This window comes from Varroa destructor, unplaced genomic scaffold (genome assembly GCF_002443255.2).
Source record: "Varroa destructor unplaced genomic scaffold, Vdes_3.0 BEIS01000007.1, whole genome shotgun sequence".
Taxonomy (NCBI): Eukaryota; Metazoa; Arthropoda; class Arachnida; order Mesostigmata; family Varroidae; genus Varroa; species Varroa destructor.
This window is the reverse complement of record NW_019211460.1, coordinates 3,281,676-3,287,704: the sequence shown is the minus strand read 5'-3', so window position 1 is coordinate 3,287,704 and position 6,029 is coordinate 3,281,676. Positions and strand designations below refer to the sequence as shown.

The window sequence follows — 6,029 nt, the reverse complement described above, 5'->3', positions numbered from 1 at the left end:
TTGTTGGATATCCATATTTCTCGGGTGCGTTCATAATCGCAAAACAGAATTTCATTTGAAAATCCTTTTGCTATCGAAAATCCATTGCTGCAGCGCAGAGTCCACCTCATCACCATTAACTGGCAACTGCGTATTATAATAAACGTCCTTTTTTCTGTATTTGAGAAGAGTAGTTCTAAACAATATTCTTATAATAACACAACTTTGTCAGTTTAAACATTATTATAATAAGACATTGTGTCGTTTGAGATAACAGGCAGAATTTCATCGCAGGCTCGTAGAAAAATAAGCGAGACGAAAAAACATTATCAGTGGTTAATAGCGCATACGAAGATTTACGTACCATATGTATTGAATGTTACATTTGTGGATAAAAAAAAATCTTAGCTCGAGTCAAATGGCGTTCCATTGTTTTGAACCCCATGCTGCATTTAGTCATTTGCTCAAATACGTCGTATCGAGCCGACACAGTTTCCGATGGCGTTCTGCATATTAGATTTCTTCATCTAGCCGTAAGATAAGCATTTCTATCGAATGTAACTTCGGTATAGTATAAAAGCGCTGGAATATGAATTACTGGGCGGACCGAAGTAAAAGTACCTAGCTCGTTGACAGTGATCATCTATCGTGCCATTCATCCAGGTAATAGTTTGTCGAACCATATAACTTAATATTAAATAATGTATAGCCATTTATGTATCTGAGAATGATGCGGCCGCATGACAACCAGACAGACCAGGGTTTGCTTTACGTATTGAATATGGGCCTAATGTGGGTTCTGCTACATAATACATCAGCTAAACGATTTGGGAGCAAATTCATGAAATTCTGCGATTCACGTTAAATCAAGTGTCCACACAAGCTAGCATTACTGTTTATTCAATTTCCAACAGATATTGTAATAAGAGCACGAAAATCTTTATTGTAAGAGGCACACTTTCCGCTAATAGGCAACATATATGGGGCAATTTGAAGGCTTCATTCCCAAGGGCTAATCTGTGTATTGTATTAATAAAGTGCTGGCTGCTAGTGTTTGCTTAGGGAAAGCTGAGCTTGTTGGCTTACTTTCCCACATGTATTATTACGTACGTTTCTCCTTGTCTACGCTTCGGTGTTGAAACTAACCGGATCCTTAAATGATAATGCATAAGTGAGTAGCTTTCCGGCCACCATTCGCTATGGGAGCTCGGTATGTACGGTAACAGCTAACGATCCTTCATTTGGTATTAAGATTTGAAACTGATTTTGAGTTGAAATAGTTCGCATCTTCTGACGCTGGTGCAAAATTTGCTGGTTCTACGTAAAATTCCAACCATAGACTCGGGTGACGCAAACTATGCTGAAGCCAGAAACATGTAGGTGCTCCAGGCACGGAGGAAATTGTGATAGATATCGTGTCACTCGTCGCTCGTTAAGACCATCTTTAGGGACTCCTGGAAAATCTCTTACAATAGTTATATAAATCAAATAAGATTCGTATACCTCATACGACGCAAAGCATTTTAAATAGTTTACATACTTTTTTCGGATATGAAGACTGACATTGCGTTTTTGAGCTATATTTATGAAGTTTTTAACTATTTCCAGTACAGGTGAATAAATAGAATTTAATTAGTTCTTTTTAGTAAATCTGTAATTTCTTTTTTCTTATTTGATATAGCGGTGTAGGTGTTTGTTTATACTTAGGTTAATAAAATACCCTGAATGAACGGTCCATTAACAAAAATGCGTTCATATGGATTTCTCGCTTGATCTGATTAGGACGAGGAATCCCTCGTTGTTTTATGCAGATATATTACATCACTATTATAATGCTTCATATTTACTATCTTGCTTTATTTGTACGTTATACGTGCGATAGCTCCGAAATTTCTTAACGATTATTAACAAATTAATTAAACGAAATTGCGTGAATTACAAAACATGTTTTTCAAAAGGCGAACTACTACAATTTGTAATTTGGGAAAATAATTGAGCTAATAAAAACATTTATTTAACATAGGCGTCTTAGATATGTCAAAGATATTTGTCAACCAACCGGAAAATTTATTGCAGTATTTATTTGGTATTATATACCACAAATAGAAAAGTTATTTTCTGCACGTTTGCATTTGTTTGATTCGTGTGGGCCACAATACAAATCGACAGAGAAAATCTAAAAACACCCATTAATATATTTAAGAAATATTGCCTTCACTTAATATTAAGACTGTATGATACACCTAAATCGCTGCGTCAAATGTGGGAAGGGTATCTGGGTTCAACTATTTTCGGACCCAAGGTAACTTTCATTCTAATTTTGACAGACCGATATGAGAGGTCTGTGAAAGTTGCCTAAAATTCCAATGTGTTTGCAAAATTGTCGGCCATCAGCGAAGAACATACGATTACGACGAGTTGCTAGCTTGCACCAACATTTCAGTAAACGCGGATGACGGGGGACGACAAAACCGGGATGCCAAATTCACCATAAATCTAGTGAGCCACATGGGTCTATTCCAGTATCGTACGGCACTTATTTTCCAACTGGGTGTAAAACTACAGTTGTTTTTTTCGTGTCCCATATCTACCCGTTATAGCTTATTCGAGCTAGTAAAAATGCTCTGACTACGGAAGTTGTTTCCTGTTACCGATTCAGCGATAACTTTTGCAGTCACAAAAGTTTCGTCTCTCACTTACTCATTTATTATCCAATTTATCAAGCTTTTTGATTCGGTGCAGTGATTTTACTTTGGCACGTAATCACTTTCCCACTTTTTGGACTCAGCAAAAGAATAAACACAAGCGCGACCAATAGCTGTCTCTCATTACTCATCACAATGAACGGTATCACTCTATTAAGGCTGAAATCGGTACGTTGGCGCGAGGGCAAATACCTAAAGCACATCGTTTCTTGTCGTATATACTTAATAAGTACAGTGATGGGTTAAGTTTTGTTGGAAAATTGCAGTGTGTAATAACTGATCGTTCAGAAGTGTGATTTTTGTTTTGACCTATCAGCTTAGTACTTTACCAGTGAGGCAACTGCTTCTAAAAAGGAACAGTGGTCCAACCCCGTTCCAATTTTTCCAACTACAAACTTGAGCTTGAATTCAATTTAGTGGTCGAGCCCGCTCTACGCTACGCTCGTGCGACGACTGTAGTAAGTGAGCGCTAGTGGGCTAAAGGGCATAGGTTTTTAATTAAGAGGTTTGTTTTGAAGGTATAGGTAGACCAGTTGTCAACGGCCGCATGACCTAACAAACTTTTCTCCTTTCCAACAATTATAACACCACAGATAGTAACCATATCAGTATTTAGATTTTTCGTTTGAATCGCGGCTTGTTTTACTCTCTCGGTATATATCCTGAGAAAGATCTGTATTATGTAGGCTTAATGTATTGTGTCGTGTAAGGTGGCCGTTCGAAGTCTCCAAACTCGAAGACTCCTTTTGTGCCGACAAACGCCGATTGTTATCAGGCGTTATACCTCTTAGGAATGATTCAAGTTCAACTGAATGATTTTCTTGACTAGAGAAATTCGTTTCGACACGATATGATTCTAAGCTTTGCATCAGGTTATTGCTACAAGCGCTTGTTATTACACGAGGCCTGAGCATCGTTGACGCTTCCATCACATCAGTACGGGTTTCATTGGAACCAAAGCGCAATAATGACAAATCCTAATCAGATCTGCAGTCAAATATGAATTTGAACATTTTCGGTATCATACGACAGGGTCTAGGCTTTCTTAACAGAGATCTACTTGCATATTTAAAACGGCCTTTTAACCTAAATTTCACGCTTAGCCATTAGTTGATTTACGGAAACAGTGCTCTGTTTTTATGTGTGTGCTTATTATTGATTCAATACGTGTGATATTCAGGAACAAACCAATCGGGTAGTCAAATACGTCCGTCGCAACGCCCGCTCTAGCTAAAGCTAACGCAGTTTTTTTTCTATTCATTTTATTGAGGTAAGCAAGATATCCGAAGATTTCTACGTAGCGCTACTGTTTGAAGTTAGTTAAGTTTCTAAGTGAGTTTTCGTGAAGTAATAACGATAGCATAGCATCAGGATATGGTTCCGATTATGATTATTTCATCCGTATGGTGAGTGGTTCAAGCTAAAGTAAAATAATGTTTTGCCTCAATGATCAAGAGATGATAGGCAAAGCTACAAATGATATCTGGAAGCTGAAACTGTTGCCGACTGGAATCCTGGCCGCATATCGGAATGGGCACCTGGTTCAGATGAGCTGACTAAGAAACTCGTTGACACAGTGTAGGAAGAATCCTTCGTTAACAGACTCGATAACAGCGAATTTATAAGGTCATATGCTAGTAATGTCAGATACAAGCATCGTGAAGTTGTTGTATATCTAGAGTAAGAATATCTTCCAAGGAGCGAGCGATCGATCGATCGATCGACATACGCAGCGAACACATGGTTCGTATCGTGAAGAAAATAGAATAGAAATTACCTATATGGGCATTGTGTATGTGGGTAAGTAAGGGCTAGCAGGTTGTTAGGCGTTAGCGGTTCAAAGTGAGGCAACGCTGCAGCGTTTGTTTTCCGTCGAAAGTTACTATCGAAAGAGTAAGTTGATTGCCGTGACACCTGCTGAGTGCCGTGCAAAATGTGGATGCCTTTTCGGGTTGGCACAGGAAATACTATTAAGTAAGTATAAGATCACCACAGTACGCTGTGGTCAGTATGCCGATCCGACGATATCAACACAACGTCGTACTTTACAACACGGTCTATCGATGAGCATTGAGCTCTTCGACTCATTTTGAAACAAAAGTTGCGCCGTAATTTCTACAACGCACAGTTAACGTCCTTTGTTCCTCTTCACACGTTGAAACACAATGCACACGCTAGCAACGTCTACGCAGCATTTTCTCTGATGAAGCGTATTTTCAGCTGAATCTCAATCTACGTGAATAAATAGAATTATCGTATCTGAAGCTTAAACAAGCTAAGGGTGAGTTTCGTGCCACGATCTCATTAATAAAAAGTCATTGGATGGCGCGGCCTTCGAAACGAGCGTGTCGTTAGGCTGTTTTCTCTCGAAAAAAAAAAAAACGATAAGACTATAGCAATACATGAGTTCTATTGTGACATGTTGTAAGCAAAATCGAAGACAGTAGATGTAAACAACGTTCGTTTCAATTAGATGGGGGCAATTTGCTATACAGCGGGCAAACGACTGATCGCTTAAAATCGTACGTCCAGGTCCGTTGACATCGATGCACGCCAGTTGCATCGAGTAGCCGCCAAAGTCGTGTTCTTCCACTTATGATTTAATACGCTAAAAGAGAAAAGTTATGCGAATGGTTCCTGGAAGGACCTGACATTACTTCCATGTGTAGAACCCTTAGGTTTGCCTCTGTTATATATCATGTGCGAGATATAAATGCTCATTATTTGAAAACGAAGGTCAACAGGACGCCGTATTCAAGGTCTACCTTAAAGGGCACGCTTTAACGAAGGCGGTGTTCACACGTGCTTAGCTATACGTTCAATTCGCTCCTATGTAAGAATAATCATAAAGGACATCCCAGCTAGCTGCAGACTATTCCTCAGTTTACTCAACATGAATAGATTCTGCCTGTAGAGCATGAACTTATATTAAAATCCTACATAAATAACGACAAGTCCTATATATATATATAACGATGAAATGAAAGTGTATACATATATCCGTGTGTTGGGACACAGGTAATGGCCGCTTGTGTGTTCCCTCTTTTACCTTTCCTTTGTTTGTTTACTTTATGGTTGTGGTTAGTACAGACTATTCGAAAGTGCTTTTTCTCATCCAAAAGTGCACTTTGATTTCATCGCTGTATAATGAACGCAACTTTAAGTTGAATGCAGGGAAAACAGTGTATTTTTGACACCTATTTTATTTTGCCCTACGTCGATGTTAAAAATTACCGAAGCACCCAGGCGTACACATTCTAGAAACACTAAAACTCTGACAGAAAGGACGTGTTGAAGCTGTTTGTTAAGTTTAAAGATGGAATATTAAATCTAACGGGTAAAAGG

The 6,029-nt window shown here is 38.7% G+C and overlaps 1 long non-coding RNA gene across 5 annotated transcripts in view; it reads left to right on the top strand.

Moving 5' to 3' along the window:
- Positions 1–506: 506 nt before the first annotated feature.
- LOC147754199 (uncharacterized) overlaps positions 507–6,029 on the top strand; it is a 40,347-nt gene continuing 34,824 nt past the window's right edge. For 3 of the 5 annotated variants that reach the window (XR_015317028.1, XR_015317029.1, XR_015317026.1), the window contains exon 1: positions 507–642. This is a non-coding gene — a long non-coding RNA (uncharacterized LOC147754199). The remainder of the gene's footprint in view (positions 643–6,029) is intronic. The other 2 variants (XR_015317027.1, XR_015317030.1) reach the window with 1 other exon arrangement.